Raw genomic sequence first — 23,654 nt, forward strand, 5'->3', positions numbered from 1 at the left:
ATCCCTTTCTACTAAGGTTAAGTAGGAGTTTGACAGACCTCAGAAAGAAAAGAAAATATTTGTGTGATCAGGTGTTGAACACACAGAAAGAGTTCAGGGTTGCTATGCTATTTATTTCTCTCCACTTTTCTCTGCAACTGCAACTTTTCTCTGCAGAATTTAGTTATTTTCTAATTAATGCCTTTATTGAGGCTGGTTCACTTAACAAAACTCATGAATGTGAGCAATTCTGATCATGGACCCTCCTTTTAACATGTCTCCCCAGTCCAGAACTAGTCTGTTCAGAACGAGATGAACACATGCACACACGTATAAGTCTGGTAACAAGACCCAGCTCAATCTAGCATTACATGATAGAGCCAATGAACTGCAGCACTTAATCTAGAAACAATCAACCTAACTATTCATTTGCCAAGTCCTTACTGACTGAAAGGGACCTGTCATGAATAGTCAATTAAAATAGTTGTAAATGCAGGATACAATTCGTTCCCGTGCCCAGGAACAGGGATAGATGGAGGCGTTACCACTGCCTCGGCTTTATTCTCACAGCAGCTCCCCTCTTTCCAGAGAGACTGCCCGTCACGTGTAAGAGCCTGTGGAGGCTGATGCAGGAAGATAGTCAGGAGTCACCAGAGCCGTGCTTGCTGTAGGACAAAAGAACGTGCGATCTGTGACCGGAGATAGGGACTCCCGAGGTGGCCAGTCTAAAGAAAATCTACCGGATATGGAAAATGAGAGATCCCACGCACCGTAAGAGGAAGCCGAGGGCTAATCTGAGCCCCGCTCGGAACTGCCCGGCACTCTGGGGAAGGAGGGGCGCAGGGTTAGGGAAAAGGACGGGCGCCGAGACACGGGCGCCCTAAAGCCGAGGCTGCGGGACCGCCTCCTCCCGGCCCCGCGGGGACACCCCCCGCCCCGTTCCCTCAGCCCTGCTCGGGGCGGAGCCCTCCGGGGACCCCCCGCTCCCTCCCTCAGGCCCGCCCGCCCTGTCCCCTCAGCCCGCTCGGGGCGGGGCCCTGAGGCCGGTACCTCGCCCGAGCCGCGCCCGCCGTTGCCGTGGCGACGGGCTAAGCCGGGCCTGCGAGCTGCGGGCGCCGAGGGGCCGGGCCGGCGCCGACCCGCGGCTCGGCGCTGCCGGGGCGGGCATGCACAACAAAGGCGGCGGGAGACGCGTCCCGGGCGGGCTCCGCAGGTAGGTAAGTGCGGGCGGGTCCCTCTCGGCAGCCAGTCCCGCAGGACTTGTCCTCACCGCCCTGCTGTGAGGGGAGAGCGACCGGGGAGCGAGCTCCTTCCTCCTCAGCCCCGGCCCCGCCGCACCTTGCGGGCGCGGGGCTGCAACAAAGGCAAATGGCTGCGCGGCGGGGAGGGCTGCGGGACCGCTCATGGAGCGCTTTATGATTTATCTGCGCGCCGCTCTCGTTCCCCGGCTCCAGCGGGGCCATCGGGTCCTACCGGCAGCTCGACGCCCAGCGCGGAGAACGGGAGCGGGGGGATACATGCGCTTCCCACGCCCTTCCACACCTGCCCCGGCTGACACCTGCTCGCTGCCGGGCTCCCGCATGTGCCCGCACCCCGCTCTCGCTCGCTCCTCGCCAGCAGCGGGGGCTCCGCTGGCGCAGCACGGCCCGGAGCGCTCTGCCCCTGCGCTGCTCCAGTCGAGCCCGGCCGCTGCTCTCGGCTCCTGAAACTGCACCCGCAGGGGCAGGGAGCTGTGCAGTCGACAGGATAGAGCCTTGGAGATGCCTGGGGGCTTTTTGTCCTCTGCAAGGTGGGATATTGTGTGCTGGTATGGTACTGGGCTGAGTTCAGTCATTGAGAAGGGGTGGCTGGGCAGCACCTGGCTCTTTAAATCTGCGAGGTCCCAGTGAGTCATTTCTTAATTAATTTCCATGTGATTTCAACTCCAAGACGCATTTTCCCAAATTCATAATAGGTTTTGATACCTGACGTGCTAGCAAGGGCAACTGTTTGAATCCATAAGTTTTGTTGCATTACTGAGAACAGAATTCCCTGGAGGAAAATCTGTAAAATCTGCTCCTACCGTTTACATTTACACTGCAGCAAAGCAGCACTGGGTGCATCTACACTTTAGCCTTTCCTCATTTCCTAGTCATTGTTGCACTGAAAGGCATTATAAACAACTCTGCTTGTTTGTTGGTATTATAGTAAGGCCTGAGGGCTTGGTAATGGTTTCTTTCACTTGTGGCTCTCAAAATGCTCCACAAACATTAAGACTGGGATCACTGCTGCAAATCTGGGGAGGTTTTATTGATCCCATTTTACAGATGAAGGAGCAGATAGAGACCTAGAAAGATTTAAGTCAAATCCAGAACCTAAGCACAGATTCCAAATCCCCCATTTAAGGTGCTTTTCCCCACCTTACTTTAAAAATTTTTCTCCGAATTTCAGTGGCTGCTCCATGAAATGTTTTGGGCACTGTCAGCCACGGACGCTCTGGAATTTCTAGATACTGCTCTTGCATATTGCCAAAAGTGATGTGCCTTTAGTGCCATGCTGTTGAGAGTAACGGTTTCTGAGTAAAACAAGTGTCTCTTATTTGGTTTGTACTGAGGTAGAACCCAACTCTATCATGAACAAGGATGTGTTAGGCAAGGCATTGTGGAGCCAGACAGTAAAGCATGCGCAGAGCTGATAAGCCAGATACAGAAAGCCTGGGTGTCTGCTGTGGTTTCTTTGGTATCCTCCCTCAAAAAGAGATATCTCTCCTCACTATGGGTATATTTCCAAAAGCAAAATAAGGGATTCCTATTGTGACTGCAACTGTGAAGACTCCTGATCCTAGCCTGGTTTTTGAGTCTGTCCACTTGCTTTCATAGCCCAGACGGGAGATGGACTGTGCTTGAGATCTGGTTCACATCCTTAAACATTGCTTATATTGATCTCCTTTAAAGCCTTTAACCAGAGAACCCCAGCTGCAGTCTCAGATTTAAGGCTTGCCTCTGTCTGTAGAGCACTGTACAAGATAGCAATAGTAGCCCCAAAGCATTTGTGAAGTTTTAAGCTCCTTAAGCCTCATCTGTGTAAAAACAGCCTACTGCAGACTAGGTGATGATGCACAGCTCCCAGTAGTCACAGAGGAAAGGGAAAAGAATGATTTTATGGATTTTCTGAATTTATTATCCATTGCATGCTTGCTGAGTTTGATTTAGTCTAACAAGATAGTCTGGAAATCCCAGTTTCTTAATATTTAAATTTATAGGAGATCAAGTTCCACTTTAAATACAGCTCCCCAAGCCAAAAAAAATTACCCCCTAACCTCAAACACCTCAGTACTGCAGGTGCAAGAAACATTGCTGATTGATGGCAGGCAAAATATGACATCACAGTTGGTTTCCTTTCCAGTGTTTCAGAGGACAGTTCTTTTAAAGGAGAGACAGCAAGCATAGCTCCAGGGCCTCCATAGCTGGGCATCAACCAATTACTGTCATATCAGATTAGCTCTGTGGCACATCAGCACACATTTGTGTTAATACAAATGCAACATGACTGTTCCATAGTATTGATGGAATTATTGTGTTTACAGCCCTATAACATGACTAATTGAAAGGGAGGTTCTGATTACAAAACCTTGGACTTCGAAGGTGATTTCTTCTTCAGCTTTTAAATAGGCCAATTTGGAATGAAGAAATTAACTACTAGAGGACATATCCCAGTTTTTATTTTCCATTGATGCAGTTACCCTTTTGGCAGGTTCTTGGGAAAAACAAAAGAAACAGGAAGATTTTAACAGGTTTTTTTTCCACTTTGCCATGATCCTGTTGCAATGTAACCTGTGCTGCTGTAGCTGCTTTTTGGCCTATGACAAAAGTTTAAACCTGCCCGTGCTCCACGGGCCCTTGAAACCAGCCTGGAGATTTCCTCTGCTGCCACTGCAGTGAGCACATTCTCCTTGTCCAGAGCAGCTTTGCAGCAGCAGTCGTGGGTGTTAGTGAGATGAGGAGGCATCACATGCAGCATTCCATAGCCAGGATTGGAAAGATGTCCACAGCTTGATGAGTTTCCTGTTCCCGAGTCACCTGCCAGCATTCAAAATATGCACCCATTTGTCTCTGAGAATAAACTGGGCACCTCTGGCCAGCATCTCCACAAGTTTTGCAGTCCCTGCTTCATAATTAGCCCAGTCTCAGCTTCCATCTGTTTTTCAGTTTGCAGCGGCCCTCACAGCTGGTTCCTGGCAGCCATTATCACCTTCAAGCACAGGAACAGCTTTAGCTCTGAGTCTTGGGAGGGTGGACAGGTCTGACAGAATCAGTGAGATAAGGAAAAAAAGAGGTAGAAAACAGGTACATGGGCACATGAGAACATATGTGACAATGAGGGCAAAATGAAGTGACAGGTGGGAGGCACCACAAATCCTGAGTCTTTGTGGGAGTCACAGACAAAGTGGGATGTGGAGGGTGTCACGGAGCTCTGCGGCTTGTAGGTACAGGGTGAGAGAGCTCTGCTGCCAGGGACAGATTGCATTACAGCTGCCAGCCCACTGCCCAGGCTTCAGAGCTGTTCAGCCAGCCTGAGCCACTGCACAGGGCTGTGCAGCATTTGTTATTTTCCAGACATCCTCCCATAAGTTACAGCAACAAAGGGTGAGTATCTCTGGGAACTGTGTGGGACTGCAGGGGTCAGTAACCTTGTCCACAGTGCCATCCCTGCTAGGGACAGGCCCAGGGAAAACTGGTGGCACCACAGAGGCAGCAGCATCAGCCACATGAGGAGAAGCCATTTGCTGCTCAAGGACAGAAAGGACAGTGGAAAGTCTGTGATTTCAGGAATTAGTTATGGAAAGCTGGGATCCTCAGGCTGAGGTAATAAGAATAGCTGGAGAATTAGGCAATTCCCATATTCATGAGCTGACAGACTGTAGTCCCTTTGCCAAGGCTGTATTAAATACACCAAGGGGCAGAGGAGTTTTCTGGCTTTGCTAACAGCTGCTTCAAGGTGAAGCACAAGGGGAAAAAAAAAATCTCCACTGTCTGCTGATAATTCACTTTGCCATGTAAGAACTCAGGGCCTTTTGCAGACCTTTTGGAACCTGTGTTTGAATAGTATCTTCACATTCTAGAAATAACTTATTTAGGAACTTAATGGTACCTGTCCTAAGGATTTCTCTCCAGCAAGTGACTAAAGGTTCTAAAGCTTTTGAAAGAAATCCTGTCCTAGAAGGGAAGGCAAGGAGCAGCAGTAATTTTTTTTTTTTTTCTTATAGAGGAAAAAACATGGCTTTGTGTTTTTGCTAGAGAGGGTGTCTACGCCCTTGCCTTCTCTGCTGTTGAAATGCTTAAAGATATGTGTAAGCAAAAATCCATTTTTCCTTTGGGATACGAAGCTTCAGCAGATGGTAGTGGGAGTTTGCAGGCTCGGTTCTTTGTCAGTGCTTGCAGAAGCAGCCTGACACTGCACTAGCTGTGGATGCAATGCTAGAGCTGCTCCAGTCAGACACTGTGCAGCCCATCTTGTGGCTGCCCTGGCGTCTGGGAGCAGTAGTGGTAGTCTCCTGTCAAAAGTAATTTGTTTACCACACAGCAATCCTACTGTTTCTGTAGGCATGTTTAGGAAGCCAGTTAGCAACTGAAAGATGACAGTGGCTTTGACCACAATCAAGTGATTCACAAGACTCAGACTACACGCAGCTGAACTTTTCATGCAAGGTTCTTCCCCGAGGAAAAAGGGAATTAAAGACCCTCAGATACTGAGCAGAGACAGCTCCATTCAGACCTAGCATGGAAGTGATACACATTAGTTTCTAGTGTCACAGCCTGTTGGAGCTGTTGTGTCAGATTTATTTGCTGGGTTGCTAGCTTGTTGAAAGGACAACTTGCCTACCATTCCCTCTACCCAAGTCCTTGCTTATCTTAAGGAACTTCACATCTCAAGCATCTTTCTCAATAAATACACCTTGCAGAGAGGTCTAGAGACAGAGCAGTGGGTCAGAGTTTGGCTGGAGCAGAATTAGCACTAGCCATGACTGGTACTGGATTGAAGCTGATCCCCCTTGACCAACAAGATATCAGTGTCTGGAGATATCAATCGGCTCTGTGTTGAAATACTGATGTCATTCGTGGTGGTGCAGCTGATCCTTCCAGCCTCCTTCTAGGAACAGACAGAAGCAACCCCTTCCAAGAGAAGGTCTGTCTTGAAAGACCCTTTCCAAGAAAGTGCCTTGTAAGAGCCAGGGAGGTAGCTGCTTCTCATACAGGATCGACAGAGTTTCACTGCTAATCTGTGCTGTGGTAATTTAACCTGAAACAAACCCCTCAGGCCTGAACTGAGACCTCTCAGTTACAAGCAGATGAGAGCACTCCCTCAGGAGTCCTGGTTTGCAGTGCTTAACTGTTCTGCACTCATGTGCCCCATTTTTTACCGCAGCTGTTGCAACAGCTCTGTTCTCTGTGGACAATCAGGGCTCAGGTTTCCACAACAGAAGATAACCTGTCAGTAAGTCCCAGTGTGGCACTTCTCCTCCAATTTAAGCACTAGATATAGCTTTGGAAATTGGTGCTTTATGATTGCAGAAACCATACCTACAGTGGAGAGACCTCACAACACAGTACTTCAGTTACTTCCCAGTAACACTGAAAACAAGCATCAGCCAAAGTCACAGGAGAAAAAGAGAGCAAAAAAGAAAATCTGTTTTTGAAAGAGTAATGGGTAGGCCCATGGACTCCTTTGTACTGATGAGCAGCCTCTGAGCTGATGAGCTTTTTAAGATTAATGTGCATAGCTTGCTTGTTTGATCTGCCACTGGAGTTTCGGAACACCTTCCAACACGTACAGGAACAGCCAGGGTCTCATTCCTGGCTCTGAGGACCAGCTCTGCTAACTCAACAGCCAGTCCTGTCTCTCAGTGAGGATCTTCTGCCCTTTATTCTGGGTTCTCTTCTTACCTGAGTACCACAGAGCCATGATCCCAAGGGAGACAGTCATTGCTTGTCTACACAGTGCTGTGATATTTCTTGTCACATGCAGACAGTGGAGCAATAACTCTGCAACACTTTTTATTTTGGCTCTCAGCACACTCCTCAGGCTTTTCTTCATTGCAGCAGTAGCATGAAGTAAATCCATAAAACAGAGCTAACCCGGCCAGAGGCAGCTGCAGGCACTAGCATAGCCCACAACCACATCAGCAATCCTGTTCATGCTCACAACAGTGCAGCATGCATTAATGCATACTTCAGATTTTTTTTTTTTTTTTTTTTTTTTAATAGGATGGCTTTTGACCTCCATAGGAAGAAGATCCCTACTCCCCCTGGCCTGTCCTGAGGGACGAGTGTCAGAAACTTTATTTCCTCTTTGCCTAAAAGCCATTCTTTTACCTGTATCTCACCTGCTATAAAGATCATCAGAGAACAGTCCCTTTTGAGTGAAGTAATACGCAGATCAAAACTTCAATTATACCTCAAGCTAACGCTACCTTAAAGAGCAATCCCTTTGAAGAATATATAAATGTCATACAAATCAACTCAAAGTTGTTGTAACAGGAAAGGCAGATGAGATTGATGTATCTGGAGAGAATGTCTGGTGTTTTCAGATGGAAATCAGAAAAATGAGGGAGGGTGGCCGCTAGATAGGTATTTATTAAGGGGGAGATTTCCATTTGCTTTCCTTGCGGGATTGATTTGAAAGATGTGAGCACCTGTTTTTGGTGAAATGTTGAAGCACATTTTGTGATAATATGGCTGTGACTTTCAGGGTGCTGAAGACTTTTAAGAACGAGGCTTTTGTGCTGTTTATTGGTGAATCTGAACATGGTTACAGATGTAGATATGTGTTAATAAAGTGGTTGAACTTTTGAAAGGCATACTGACATAAGGCCAGGTCAAGGGAGACCTCCACTTTTGCAGACAGTGAACAAGATCACGGTATATCTGGAAACTCTTCGTCCATGGTTCCACCTGCAGGACCATAGCACACCAGTTTGTAAAACAGCATTAACAATCCACTTTGGATTATCTCTGTATATTACTGGAAGTATTATATGGTAAACATGTCCACATGGAAGAGCCCTCAGCTGCACTATATGTGTGCAGACTGGTGTTTGCCACCCATGGTATACTGTAGCTGTATCATCCTGCTGACATTGGATCGCTTCCGTTGGTGGAAGCCATGCACAGGATGGGGTGACAGGAGATAAGAGATTCATAGAGGTGAAACCTGGACAAGCCTGCTGAGATAAAATCTTTTGCTACACACCTTCTATAGGACTTGCCCAGATTGATTTGATCTATCCAATGCTTTCCTCTTTTAATGGCAGTTCCCAGCTCCTAAGCCGTGTGAGGCAAACCTTGCATTTGCAGCCCCATGCCACTGGCTGTCACCATCAGTTGCCTCTCTGGGTGCCAGTGTGGCAGCTGCACTGCTGCTTCACGCTGCAGTGCTGGGTAGCTGGACACAATGCTGTGAGCAGTGATGAGGAATGTGCTTCTTGTGCTTCACACAACTCCTTCCACTCTGTGGGAATCAGGTGCTCGACTGAGTCATGACAGTGCCTCAGCTGTGGGGCAGTAGGTCCTCTAACAGGGTCAAGGTATCAAAGTTAGGGCAGTGAATGCTGCTTCAAGCTGAATTCCTGCCTTATGGCACAGCTCGAGCTCATGATTAACACAGGACTGGAGCAGAGCTGTAATGTGAGTGCAAGTGGCTGTGGGGCACGTGATAGTCCTCCTTCAGCCTCTTCATCAGGGATGGGTGCGGGTCAAAGGATAAGGAGTTTACAGGAAAGCACAGAAAGATGGGTTGAGAGTCTTATCAGGCAAGCAGAATGTGATCTGTGGCAGGAAAAGACATTTCTTTAGCACCTAAAAGAGCATGTAGCAGGGGTGGCTGTGCTTAGGCATGGGGAGGAGAGAGGAGTGCGCACAAAGCAGGCAGGTTAACACAAGGGAGCAGGGAACAGGCAGGATGAGGTGACAGCCAGAGCAGATGAATGACAGTTGTGTATTGGCTTGGGAAGTCCTTGAGTGGGAGCCCCATATACAAATGCCTGAAGCTTTTGAAAGTCAGCACATCAAGCACCAAAGCAGCAGGTGTGCAGCATGACTCCACATGAGGAAGAAGAAGCAGCAGAATGCCTGGCTCCTAAAGAGGTTCTGCACTTACCCTGTCCTAGCCTCTCTGCCCATTTTGCCATTCCTGCTGCTGTTGGAAATACATAGCATCTGGGAAAAGCAATGACCTTGTACTGTGGTTTTGGTTTCTCCTGAAACCAAAACATGTACATTCCTACAGTGTTGAATTCGCCCCATAGATTTTAATTACTCTCCACTGTGATAGTAATGAGAGCCAGTGGAATTGTACTATTTTATTTCCTTTTAATTTGTTATGATGCTCTGGATGCAGATTAACTTTCCCAGCTCGATACATATTATTGATTCATCCTGCCTCGTGTTGCAGTAAATGGCTTGAAGAGGGGAGGGCTGATTTCACTGTAGCTTCCCCTGGTAGTTCTGTACCCCATGCAGTGTCCTCCTCATGCTGGCAGTAGCCAAAATCAGGTATCCTTGCTTCTGAGCAGGTTGTTTACATCCATGTAAATGAGGGTAAACACTCACCTATGGTACTGCTTCACTGTATGCTATAGTCCAGGTCTCCCAGCTGCCTTTCTGTTTGATGTGGGGACAGATTAGTGGTCATTTGGTGCAGATGAGCCTACTCGAGATCCCAAACATTATCATCCTAGGGAGTTTGGGGCAGAATCCTGCAGACCCTCAGTCATGGACACCTATCATGCCTTAGCCCAGCAGTGTCACTATGTCCTTGTACCTGGTAGCGCTTCCCCAGGATACTTGGCATTCATTTAGGAGGAGCAAAAGCTTTGGGGCCTAGTGATTCACCAGAGAAATGCTTATGCTGCCTTAGGCAGAGCAGTACAAATGCACATTTTTGGCTTAGTTCCACCATATCCTTAGAGAAAATAAAAAAGCAATTAACATTTCTTTTTCTTTTTGCTGCATAGACAAAGCCAGGCTTCACACTTGGCTGGGCCATCAGTGGCACTGAGTGTGCCTTCAGCACACCACCACCAAGGGCAGAAATGGGAGAAAGGCCCTTTTGCTCTCTCACTTGTACCCCAGAGAAACAAATGTGTCTCTACAGGCAATTTACACTCTTATGTGATCCCAGCCCAGCCACTCCAGTGTCCCCAAAATTCTAGCCAGCTCAATTCCATCTATTTTATATCTCTTAGGTTAAAAAACCCAAAACAACAAACAAACTTAGGAAAGATATCTAGGTTTTCCTACTCCTGATTTATACCATTTCCCTTCCTTTCTGCCCAGAATAAGAAGTAGGTTGCTTTGTGCCCTTCTATAACTCCTTTTCACTGTTTAGGCTGGGAAATGAACTCTATCTCAGCTAAAATCAGGTGTATATTTGAACAGGCTTCAGCTTCTACCCTTCCCCAAAAGGGTTTGCATTGAAATGGTCTTTTAATATCTTTCTGAAAAAAATGGGATTGTATTGGAATGGGTAAAAACTCTTGCTTCCTTACTTCTCTTGCAGTCCCTACCTCACAGAATCACTTGAAAGGAAACAGCATTTCCTCCAGGATTTGTGGTTTTGTGTTTTTTGTTGTTGGGTTGTTTTTGTTTTTTTAATAATAAAATCCTTTCTCTCACCTCCCAGTGGGAATTCCCTGAAGTACTCTTACCTGAGTGTACTTCAGGGACGATGCCTTGCTTAGAGAAAATGCTATAAATACCAGCTGGTCTCCTGCAGGAGCAAAGTAAAGGAAACCAAATAGCAAATGCTGTTGTCTGGCAGGTCAGAGGGGCACCATGCCTCCTAAACCAGCTCCCAAGGCAACTGTGCATCATCACTAGTCAGGTGCCCTTTTGGAGAAGAGAACAGATGACTGTTAAAAAAAAAAAAAAAAAGGCGAGAAAGAAGGAAAAGAAAACAATGCTGAAAGATCAAAAGCAGCTGCAAAGACAGAACCACACACACAGTTATGCTGGTGGTGGGTAAAGAGAGGCATGTATGGGTCATGGACTGGTCCTCTGAAACCATAGTCCTGTTCTTGCCCACATGCCTGCATTTCCTTGCCACTTCAGAGGGAAAGGCACAGTGTTCCTCAGGGCATGTGTCCCTGGGCCATGCCAGCTTGTGCTCAGACAGTGCTTGGAGCTCTTACACTTGAGCACAGGTCTCAGAATTAAGTTAATTTCAAATAATTATACTTCAGTTTTAGGAAACCTTACCTGACTTTCCTTGGTTCTCAGAGACTGCCAGGAGAATTCTTGCAGATGCTGGAAGGTAGTTTTATTTTGGCCTCTTACAGGTAATAGAGCTGAAACACAGGAATTGGGGTGTCTTGTCTCGGGAGATCAGGGACCAGACATCAGTCTCATATGTTATCAAGTTACAGTTTGTTCACAGCATCTACCACTCTGCAGCTGTGAGAGTTTCAGTATTTGCTTCATTCACACACTTCAGGGTGCGAAGTCACAACTTCAGTTTGTGGCTTCTTCAAATGATCTTAACCACAAAAAGCTCAGGAGTGTAAATCAGTGTCCTGTTACCTCCTGCAGAAAGGCTATTAACAGAAAGCAGGAAGAGAAAGTGCTGCCTCCATGTCAAGGCAAGGGTGAGTTGGCTTTAATTTTTAAAACACTTTCACAAGTGATTGATGCAGCAGTATTTTTGGAGAGGAGAGGAAACCGACAGTCTTCTGGTGCTATGTCAAATGTCTCATGATGCCAGTGATACATCAGTGTACCTTTACCAACATACTTGAGGCACTCAAGGCTTGAATAAAATCATCTGCTCTGACTGAAGCAGGAATGGCATCTGGAAGTAAAATCTGGCTTCAGGAAATCAACAAGGCATCACAATCTCTGTATTCATTAGGATTTTAAGTCAAAGGCTGTCTTATATCCAGCTGTCTTAATGATCTAGAGGTGCTGTACCATCAGCACCTCACTAATTCCTATGTGCCTGATGGGGGACAAAGGAAGGCAATGCAAACCAAAGCTGGAGCCAAGAATAGTACTGGCTGTGAGGACAGCTTCCATCATCACCAGCTGGAAAGAGAGAAAGCGATGGACTTCAGGGAGGGTCTGTTGCTGTGGATAGTGAAGACCCCATACCAGCAGCTGGGAAGCAGTTGTATGTTCATTACATTAATTGGTTTTTCCTCTTTGTTTATTAACTACAGTTCCTCTGACCTCTGCAGTAGGACATAAAGGTAGAGGAGTATCAGCCATCTTATTATAGTGCCTTATTTTGTTGCTGCTTTACGTGTTTATCAAAGGTTTTACCATTGACATCAGTGGAGTTGAAAAGGAGCTCTTGGTTCATCAAGTGGCACTGGATTAAGTTAGCAGGATTCTGTTCCAGGGCTTCTGACATGCTTCCAAAATCCAACCTAGCCACTGCCCAGGATGTGGGTAATTTGATTCTGCTGGTGCTGACAAAAGCCCTGAGCAGCAGCAGGAATTGCACCTCAAGATCTGTGTACTCAAAGAGTAGTACCAGGCTGATTTATTTTTAAGTATAATGATCAGAAAAGCAAGCCAACACCCTCAGACATCCCTAGCTTGTGGTGAATATTGAAAACTAAACCTGATTCCAGTAAGAATTGTGAAAAATGGAGCCATTATATTCTGCAGAAGTTGATGGCTGAGGCAGAATGTTTCATGCCCTGGCAAATATCAGTGACATTAGTAGGCTGGCTTCCATCTGAGAGATGTGGGTGATTTTCGCAGTTGGATGGCCTCAGCGCCAGGAACCAGGGCCTCCCACTTCGCATGGAGAAAGCCCTTCAATATTTAGCTAGCCAGTCTTTGACTTCATCTTATTTAAAGATTTTAGGCACTGTGCAGTGCTAAAGAGGATCTTGCTGAGCTCCTATTACCTCAGCAGCAGCTGATATGTGATGAATTATTCAAGACTAACCAGTTCCTTCATCAATTTTAATAAATCAAGTTTTCCACCATGTTCTCAGTGGTGCTGCCAGCTGGGATATGATGAGGTAAGCCCATTATTTCTTGGGGCCTTTTTCATTTGGTCCAGGTTTACATACCTGAGGGCCTTGATAATAACCAAGGGATTAGCAGCAGACAGTGCTAACTTGGGGTAGATCTACAGTGAGCAGAAGAGACAGCAGAACTCCCCCATCTCTCAGGAGATCACACAGCTCTGGCTTTGCACAGGGAAGATGGCTTTGCTCCTACAGAAGCAGACTCAGCTGCTACATGCTGACCCTCAGAGCAGAGTGCAGCCCTTCAGGCAGATGGCCTGGACACCACAGCAGCTGAGAGGCACTTCCCGTCTTTCACACAGACTCACTCTCATGGAATTGTTCCTACTCTTGTCTTGTCTCTAATATTTCTCCAGAGCAGGTGCACTGTGATTTTTATGAACCAAGCCCATTTAGGAAGCACCTCTGTGGATCAGCCATCAATGTAACACACGCAGGCATTGCCCCACACAAATATTAATGCACACACAACTATTAATGTAAACACAAGCAGCATCTCTCCTACACTGCAGACATCCCATCCAGGCTGCAGACAGACTTCTTCAGAGCAATAGTTCCCACAGCCAACACTGAGCTGAGCTGGCAACTGTTGTAAAGCATCTTTGAGCTTTTACTCAAACTCAACAACAGAAAATGCTTCCTGACAGTGAAGAGCTTGTAGCACTTTCTTGTACATCTCTTGACTATACAGGAATGCACTTTTCTTTGTTCATTATCAGCCTCAAAATTGCTCACTCTGTTTTTGCTTCTCTCCTGGCTACATAGGAATCAATTTCATAATGGAGTCAAAGGCAAAAAGGTGCTCTTTGTCCCCTGTAGAATTTATTTTTATGACATTGTGCTGCACTGCATAAAGAGGTGAGAAAGGAGGAAATGGGTCTTTCTCTTCTTCTCTGTAAACTGCAGGTCACCCAGGGTGGGGTATCTCCAGCCCAGGTCTAGTAGAGGATTTAGCACTTAGGGTCCTTATCCCTTCTGTACACAAGACATGCAGTTTTTACTGGAGAGAATCAGAGCATTCAGCCCAAAGCCATTTCTACTGTGTCTGCATGCAGCTCTGACTCTTCTTGTATTCAGAGAACTTACATTGTCATGAGGACACGATCAGATAGCTGCACTTTACAGCACATGCAAGGAAGGCAGAAATCTCCAGAGGTGCTTTTATTATCTTGTATTTTAGGAGAGGGAAGATGAACTGCTGAGGAGGAGAGAGGCTGGACACAAGCAATGCTGAGAATGAATTGTTTATAGTCCTGGTGATAAATTCAGTGCATGGATCAGTCCATGAGTATCTAACCTGCAGCATCTCTGTGGTGCATGCTCTCATGAATGTGCTGCTGGTGAGGCATCCAAGCACAGCAGTTTATCCACGGAGCTGGCACCAAAGCTCAGTTTGATTGATAGATTAAGACAGACCTTGCTAAAGGAAGGTCACAATTATGAGAGATTTATTAATTTGCTCTTTGGGGATGGACCATAAAAGAATAGCACCTTATTGTGAGAAGGACGAGGGTGGCTCCTCACAGTGTATTAAATAGCAATAGCCATATATCTGTGTTCCAGGAAGTGGGAGGGATGTCTGCAGATCCTGCAACCCTTGTACCCGCTGGCTCTTCAAGTCTGCCTCACACAGACATAGGGCTGTTTCCCATGCCTAAGCTATTCCCCCTAATCATGTCACACCCCCCACTTCATTTTTGGAGTTACACTGTGCTGTTTTTTGTACCCAAAGTATTTCAGCTCCTTTATACCATCGTTAATTCTGAAGCTCTTTAATTCTCCCTATGTCTTTTTCCCCTCAATCAGTTTTGTGCAATTCTTAGCTTGTAATTTTTATTTACAACTTTCTCCTTTCCCAGTGTTTACATAACATGCTTGATTTCACTTTCCCAATGAACAAGAATCCTATTTTTTTTCAAACCAATATATTTACTTTCCTCAGCCACAGGATTGTGGCTATTTGAACATTTAGGGGGGAAAAAAGTTCCCAATTATAATTTGAATTTTTCTACTCAAATTTCCCTTTATTACCTGGCTCAGTTGTTTTCAGCTCACTGAGGCTGACATTTTAGAGTTGTAATGAGGGTAATTGGTTTGTGCTGGGCTCTGTTTGCACACAGCAAATGTAACTGTGTAGTGATCATTGGTAACTAAGCAACCAGTTATGTTTTATTTCTGTGATCAATTCCTTGCTATCTGTCAAGATTAAGTCTAACACAGCATGTGTCCACAAAGGATACAACAATTTTTGGAGTTAAGAGCCCGTCATCTAAATGACTAGGAGCCACAGCACCACAAGGCCCCTGACTTACTCCTCTGACTGCACTCTCCTAGAGATGTGGTACCTTTTTGGGGATGTTTAATGGTCTTAGAGTCTTGATGGTTGAGGTAGAAGTTCATTGGCTGCCACATTTTATTCCTGTGGTTCAGGCAGTGACAGCCAATCTATATTTACCCTTTTTCTGTTACAGCAAATTGTTAACATTCAGAGGCTCTCTTCGCTAGTCAGAAGGCCAAGGGTGACAGGCTTGAGTTGCTTTGCTCCTGCATCCTGGAAGGTCACCTGGCAGTGGTCACTGCAGGGGAGCTTCAAAAACTCTTGATTTTCTACTCACTCATTCCATGGGAACATTTGTTTCTTCTATTTAACTGTGGATAATACTCACTAATTTCAAGGGCTTGGAAAACTCCTTGTCAGGAAGCAAGTAAGGATGGACATCTCCAGGAAGGAAAGTCAGGCAGAAGCCAGACAAAAGGGCAGCTTGGGACAGGAACCTTGGAAAATGGGCACAGTCCCACTGCACCTAAACAGGAGGGGAGAGTGGGTCCCATGACTGGATCTTTTTTCATCCAACAGGCCTCAGAAAAACCTGTAGTTCCAACACAGCTCTGATGTTATCCAAGAAGTAAAGCCAAGCAGGTCAGGACAAGCACACACAGAGCATAAGCCAAGTAAGGGCTTAAATGCAGCTCCCAGGCCAGCGGGTGGCAGGAGCAGGGGTGGAGGTCCAAGATGAGGCTGGTCAAGGTAAATAAAGGCACCTGTACAACACTTCTCAGCCTAAGCTTGGATCTGCTCTGCTACCTAAATTCTGTTCCAGAGAGATCACTAGGAGACATTTCATAGACAAGAAATCCATTTTAGCCTCATGCAGGAAAGAAAATGACGTCCATCTGGAGCAGGTTGTAACAACTCTTCCACCACTGTCTATCTACAGCAAATGTTGCATGTGCTTAGAAAGAAATCTTTAGAAGCTCCATCTCCAGACTCAGTTTGCAACTTATCCTTGTTGCTGCTTGCTGAAAGGAGCCATACGGATTTTGTACTGAACATTGCATAAATGCTAACATGCAAGTATATTTAGAGGTGGCATATGGGCAATAGTAAATGGAAATGAGTGGGGGTTTTGGTTCGGATTACACAGGCAAGTTCAGTGAAGCAGATGCACCAGTGCGTTAATCAGGAAGCTTCATTATCTGGAGTCCCAGATTCAGATCTTGATTGGGTTTTTTTCTGCGCTTGCTTGTGCTGGCTGACTTTGTCAACAGTACTAATGTTTGCCAGCACATGTAGAAAAGCTTGAAGACTTCAGCCATTGTAAAAAACAAAACCAAAACCAATCAAACAACAACAACAACAAAAAAACAACCCACAAAACCCAGCATACAGTCTGGTCTGGGTTATACTGTAGACCAGTCAGAGACAGCAACCTTTATTCGTCAAGGTCCTGCAGTTACAAAGGTAGATGTCAGAGTTATTTGGATCAATTTAGAAAAGTTATCTTGTACTCTAGTAGCTGAGAGAACAGCCTGCTATATCTAGTAGATGTAGGAGATTGTTTTACTTTTTTTGAATCCTTGCAGAAAGCCAGAAAGTCCTGAGTATGTGGGAGTTTGTGGGCTTCAGTGTCCTCAGTCAGAGAGGGTGACACAATTCACACTGTCACAGTGTATCACAGCTCCTGTTGTGCCTGCCCCAGTCAGGGAGCAGGAACTCGTCTGGTGCTCAGGCAACATTTGATCTGGATCTGAAAGTTCTGGACTGAATCCCATCTGGCATCAGATGAGCTGATATCTGCATAGTAACTGGCTGTGTTAAACCATCTCCTACTTTTTTTTATTTTTCAGTGTTTGAGGAATTTACTTGTAGAACCTCAAGAAAAAGAAAAAAAAAATCCAAGTTGAGCAGAGATGGAAATTTTTCATGAAGCTGTAGATAAGGCATCCCCTTTGATGATAATTCCACAATTTTATCTGCTTTGATTAAAAGGTTAATTAGATTTAGACCTCTTATGTACAAAGGAAAAATGACAACATCCTGACAGATTTTTGTGACTTGCTCAGAGGTTATTTTACAGCTAATCCACCGTGGTCACTACAGTCCCCTCTTCTGTCACAGCCTGATGCCTCTTTTTTACAGCCTCACCTGCACATTAAAACAGCCATAAAGCATTTTGCCTCTGGTCCTGCCAGATGATGAGTCCTTTTTAAAACCTACTCTTTGCATAGGGAAGTAGTTAGCTTTGAATGTCACCCAGTCCTATGGAGGCAAGTGGGAAGCTGGATTATGTTGGCAGCAATCCATCCATCTGTTCATCTGCCAACACTAATGTTTAGCTTTTCAAGCTCCCAGTTGTCTTAAATAATGCTGACCTACCGGGTCTGGGGTGGGAAATGTCACATAGCTCATTTAGTCTTCCATTTCTTAAGTGGTTATTAAACTTTCTGAGGTGTTACAGATACTACATGCAGGAATTGTTGATGGACAGTACTTATGAGGTTGAGGTTAAATTCTTTTCCGAGATGCTGTGTTGTATGAAACTCCTACCACAATGTTGGCTGCAGCACCTCCACTTATCTTCTCAGAGTACTCCTTAAAAAAGGTGTTTGCAAAGGATTCATGTCTGTTTCCCATGAGGGATTAGATGTCTGCATGGACAATGTTTCCTCTCTTTTGATAGGTATTACAATGTTGTATCACTAGTGTGCTTTTGCCTCCTTGCTATGCAGTTTTGGGTAAACATACTTTGTGACAACCAGGAAGGCTGCACACACATTGGGTGCTGTGTTATTAAAAAAACCCTGGCTGGTTGCCTGCAGCTCTACATGGATGCTCTTGATTCTGTTTTTAGTGCTACTTTGGTAAAATAAACGTGCATGCAAGAACTCTCATCAGCTACTATGATCTGTGCCTTAATTTTCTCTCAGTTGTAAAAAAAAAAAAAAAAAAAAAAAAAAAATTTTGACAAGAATGTAGTGACCTTTATTAGGCTCTTGGAATATTTTGCAAAATGGCATGGAAGTAATGATACCTAATTCAGGCTGTGAGAACCCAGAGCTGGCTGGGAACTGCCAGCTTGAGACCCTGCAGCAAGTTACTGGCATAAGAAATGACATGGAGTGTCTTGTGATTCTGGATCCAGGGTGGGTTCTTCATCACACTTAATGTCATGGGGTCTATATGCTGTAGCCAATATTCAAGACCAGCAGCACATGCAGAAAGAATCTGATTCACTATCCTTCTCCTTCACGCTCTCAGGAAGAGCTGCAAAATTGCTGTATTTATTATTTTCTTCACCATGTTACATGTGCAGTTGCAAACCTGCACTGCATGAAGATGCAGCTTGCACAAAGCTTCCAGTACATCTGAGAAACAAAAACATTTTCTTGCAGCTGGCTTTAAACAAAGGGGCACATCCTGCCTCCTCTTCCATCACCTTTCACTATAGTGTAGGGCTTGGCAGAAAACCAAAAGGAAGGTCCCATGGCAATGTTGATAAGTTAGAATGTGTAGATGTGGTTAGGAACATCCCAAGAGTATATGCATTGGTATTAATCAGTCTTAGAATTTGTTTGTTAATGATGACTTTAAAATATCTCCAGTAAACCATGTGTGACATGATGTGTCTGGGGAAGACTTGTGTGCAGTGAGAAATCCCATGGATCTATACTGCCTCCAGTCTGATCTCTCCAAATCCCATTCCTGTGGGGTCACTTGAGCATTAACACCCAGCTGGCGTCAAATACAGCTCAACGTGATTCTCCTGTCTTGAAGATATCTGATGTGTTTTAAAGTCTTGATATTGTGATCTGAGAAACCTTTGGTGACCAGCTGTTTAGGATAAATCACGCTTGGAAAGCTGCCCTGTGGAATGTGTGTTCCTCCCAGTGTGCTGGGATTTGTGCCTGAAGACATTTATCCATGCACCTCCAAGTGGAGGAACCCAGAGGTCCAGCCCGGTCCAAATGCCATTTCTACTCAGCCTGTAGCTGCTCTGGGCAGATCACTGCCTGTTGAGTCTCTGCAGTCACAGAATTGTTTGCAGAACAGTAATAGCTGCAAATGCAGCAGAGCAGCACTTCCTCACAGGCAGAGATCCGATTTCAAGAAGCTTTTACGTTCCTATCACCTTCTGTCTCCCAGTGCAATAAAATGGTTCCTGTCTGTGTCTGTCCCTGCCGGTTTGTGGTGGTACCTCCTTTCTTCCATCCATAGCACTTGCAGCCCTCCATCCCCTTGCTCCTAGCTGGGGAAAAGGCAGGACACTGCAGCTGGGTCTGTGCTCTCCACCCTGGCCAGCAGTAGGGCAAGCAGATCACTTGGATGTGCTAATTGCAAGTCACAACACTTCCTACAGGGAGGACATCAACTGGAGTTTTCTCCAGCCATCAGTTTTCACAAAGCCTCTCATATAGACAGGCAGGCAAGAGGAGATAGAAAAAGAAAATCCAAGTAATTTCCATAGCTAATTGAAATGAAGGGGAAGGAAAGAGGTGCAAATCCAACTTGAAAGGGCAGCCTTTTCCTTTGATAATCAACTGGGAAAAAATAACTTACTGGAGCATTGAAGAATATGAAACAAAAGCAAGTAAATGATGCTGACAGTCTGATCAAAGGATTTCAATGCAAGAGAGACCCTCTGTCAGTGCTGGTCCAGCCTCCATGCCCAGTAGATTTGATGAACAGCTATATGTAATGTAGAGAAAGGAGCTGAATTTTTCTCTTGGGATCTGTTCCTGATGTAAAGTGCTTTCAGACTCTGTAGGCCATTAGAACTAGGGATATCAAAAGATGCAAAAGAGAGGGGCAGGGTAATTTTGTTTCCAGTTCCTGAGTTCACATGGCAAAGGATCTGAACATACAAAGAGAGAAGAGCTGACACATCCATTGGATCTGATCTGCACTGGGGCATTTACTAGCAAAACTGTCTATGTAATGGTATTGCTACAGATGATGCTCCCCTGTGGATATAATTCTTCTGTAATAACAGATCCAAACGAATAAAAAACTTTCCGAATTAAGTGTTCCCATCAGGTGATGGAGTGATACATGCCTGGAGTGGTACTACTGTTAGGAATAAAAGGTTTCTTAGTAAATTTGTATGTACTCCTAGACATAAGGCAGAGAAGATAAGAGTCTTCGCTAAGACAAAAAGCATACTCTAGAATTTGCTAATCATGCTAAAATCTCCCCCAGAGCAAGGCATCTTGCAGTTTGTGCACTCTGTGGTGACTTAGAAAATAGCATCTGTAGAGAAAAAAAGGCAGTTCCACTGGAGCTTTATCACTTCTTCATTAACACGCCACCAACCTGAATTAGGAATGATTTTCCCAGAGAAAGCAAGGTCAAACAGAAATGTTATTTTAGGGAGATGGCTTCTGTGTCCAAATACCAAGAACACTTGGGCAATGTGAAAACACCCAATTATGACTGGAGCCCATCCTGTCATTTCCAGTGGTCACTCGGTTGGGATGAGAGGTGAAAGGTTGCTCTAAACCGCCCATTGCAAAGTAGGAAGCCAAGAGAGAGCCCACGACACCACCTTCAAAGAGTGCACAGCAGTGAACCTCAGCAAAAGAGAGAAATAAAATGCAACAGTGGCTTTTCCATGCTTGAAACAGCTCTGGAGAGGCAGGGGGTTCCCAGTGGCTATCGAGGCAGCTGAATGAAATTGTCACTTGTGATAAGGCATCCTGAGAGCCGGGGGAAATCCTGGTGCTGTGCCCACTGGCACAGGTCCAAGTGGTTTCACTGGAGCCAAGCTTTTTACTCGGTATGTGAAATGAATTGCCAGGGTGAAGCTGCAAAAGTAATGCCTAGTAATGAAATCCATTTGCAGCACTGCACCTCTGCACCAGAGCCCTGCTGTGAGCAGGTTTGCCCTGGTTCTGGAGAACACCGTGCTGTTCTTGTAGGAGGCAGGAGGAGGCAAGAGGTGTGAAGTGCCCCAGAGTTCATCAAGTATGTCACATAACTGCTCGTTTGTGGGCAAACTCACTTTTTTGTTGACCCACTTTTTTTTTTTTTTGCTAGCTTTCCCAGGATTCCCACCAACACCAAGGACTATCCATCAATATCACCATGGCAACAAGAAGTCATTAATGGTATCCTGCCTATTGGCAGTCAGAATCTACAGGGTGCTGATCTGGATGGCGAGCTATCACCATCAGTTTCAATGATAAAGGAAAGAGCTCAGGGTCTCTGTGGAATCAACCCTTTCATTCTCCATCCTCTGCATCTCTCCAGAGAAATCCTACATTGTGTAATGGCAATAAGGGACATATTTCTGCCCTTAGCAAGTCCTGTGCACTGTGTGCTTAGGCAGCTGCTGCCAGGAAAAGATGGGGCTGGATTTGTTGCACATGTAGGGATAAATGTGCTTTTCTTGGGTTTGTTTGCACGGGGATGTGGTTCTGAGAGACACTTTACATTGCAAATAAGCAACTTATCCTGTAAACCTCCAGGGAGTTCAGAGCAAAGTGGGAGGCTTGGGGGCCAGGGAAGGGGAACAGCAGGCTAAACTGTGAAGAGAGATAAAAGACATGTCATATAATTCCGCTAAATGGTGAAGGAAGGGAAATTCTCAGCAGGTGTAAATTAGCATTGACAAGCAATACTGGTTTACACCCAGCTTATGGTCTGGTCCACAGTTTAATCAGCTGAAAAGCATCAGCATCTGAAAGGGCGAGGGTTGTTTAGAGAGGCCTGTGGGAAGAGTTGAGAACCTGCAAAAAAAAAAGAAGAAAATAAATTCTCTTTGGTAGGTAGGGAAGAGCTTGTGATGTTCCTTGGGACTGATGCAGAGGCAGAGCCTGGCCAGCTGCACCAGCTCCCTGTCAGGACTCCTACTGTCTCACAGTTGGTAACAAGCAGTGCTGGACCTTTTGAGGATACATCCCTCAACTGAGACAGGTGGTGGGCACAGTCCTGCCTAGTTTTCTGTAGAAGCATTGCTGAGTGCCTCCAGAGCTGAAGGAACAAGAAGCATTACTGCCTGTGGCCATCCACACCCAGCCAGGACTACAGGTGCTGCTGCCATCTCTTGTCATCGAGATGGCCACAGCACTGAAGAGTGCTTCTTTAAAAGCTTCAGAGGGCTCAAGTCTCAATCCCATATTATCTAAAAGTTTTCCATACCTTCGCTATGTTGCGGCTCCATGAGTCGCTCCACACAGCTCTGGCTCTTTCTCTCCTTCTTCTCTCTTCTTTCTGCATTTCTAGCTCACTGCTTCCTGTCCCTTCCTCCTCACAGCATAGCCAGCAAACTCCAACTGAGTGACCACTCTACCACCTAACTCACTCTTTTATCACCCCTAACTGTGAGGGCAAGGCTGTTCCCACTCTTTGGTAATTAACACAGCTGCAACACATCAGGGGCAAGAGTACCTTCAGCACTATCTCTGTTCTCCCACAGCCATCCACATTTCCTCATGGCAAACCTGCCTCTGCCAGCAGTATGACACAGTGCCTGACAGCTTTGGGATGTAACCAAGCAAGGTGTAGGATGAGATCACATATCTCCCTCACTGTCCTCAACACCTCCTTCCTCCCCCAGATCTCTTTCTAATCTCACGTGTTGCTGGCATGGAAGAGCTCTGCTCATCCACCTACCCTAAGCTTTGGGGAGTGCTGGAGTGGCTTCCAGTGCTAAGTTAATGAACTGAGATCAACAGAATTAAGTTGTGGGGCTTCTTTCCCCACTAGTGAGATGGGAGCCGAGGTTCCTATTGCCTGGTTGGAAAGACTGATGGCAGTAGGCCACTAGTGCACTCAAAGTTTAATATTTGAGGCTGTGCTGCAAAGACTGTTTTCCTAGTACAAGGAAGGGAGTAGGAACTTTCAGCGTAAAGCTTAATGTTAGAGCTAGGGTGTGATTTCTTTCCTATGCCCTATGCATTTTAAGGATTAGGCTGAGACTCTCAGGACTATCTTAGAACAAGGAAGAAGGAATACCTTCAACCACCCTGAGGGAGCCAACTGCATAGAACTGGTTTTCTGTTGTCCTTCTGGGACTGGTGGAAGCAACGTAATAGGGCATGAGAAGTGCTGTGTTTCGGTGTGCCCTGACGGTCATGTGTTGCTAGTTCAGGCAGAGGTATATCCACCCTGAAAGAAATCCAGCACCATGACTCAGGCCCTGCAAATCAAGAGATTAAATTATGAGTTAAATGACCATATTAAAAAAGGACTGGACTTTATTTTTCCCATTAAGTGTGGCTTGGATTTTTACCTCTTTCTTGCCAGAAAGTGAATGAAAGTTATGAGTTGAAATGCCGGTCTTCAATGCACAAAAGATGACAACGTTCCACTTAGGTGAAGGCTCTGTTGATCCTCCTCACATGCTGCAAGAGGGCGGGAGCAGCCAGCCTTTTCCTGCTA

At 45.7% G+C, this 23,654-nt stretch overlaps 1 protein-coding gene across 4 annotated transcripts in view; it reads left to right on the plus strand.

Moving 5' to 3' along the window:
• Nucleotides 1-601: 601 nt before the first annotated feature.
• The window catches only part of LOC120755328 (uncharacterized), a 44,182-nt gene continuing 21,129 nt past the window's right edge, over nt 602-23,654 (plus strand). The window contains exon 1 of one of the 4 annotated variants that reach the window (XM_058421391.1): nt 602-750. The gene's annotated coding sequence lies outside the window, so the exon portion shown is untranslated. Of the gene's footprint in view, nt 751-1,106; nt 1,197-23,654 lie in introns of those variants that run through there. The other 3 variants (XM_040070117.2, XM_040070119.2, XM_040070120.2) reach the window with 3 other exon arrangements.

This window comes from Hirundo rustica, chromosome 7 (genome assembly GCF_015227805.2).
Source record: "Hirundo rustica isolate bHirRus1 chromosome 7, bHirRus1.pri.v3, whole genome shotgun sequence".
In the NCBI taxonomy this organism is placed as follows: domain Eukaryota; kingdom Metazoa; phylum Chordata; class Aves; order Passeriformes; family Hirundinidae; genus Hirundo; species Hirundo rustica.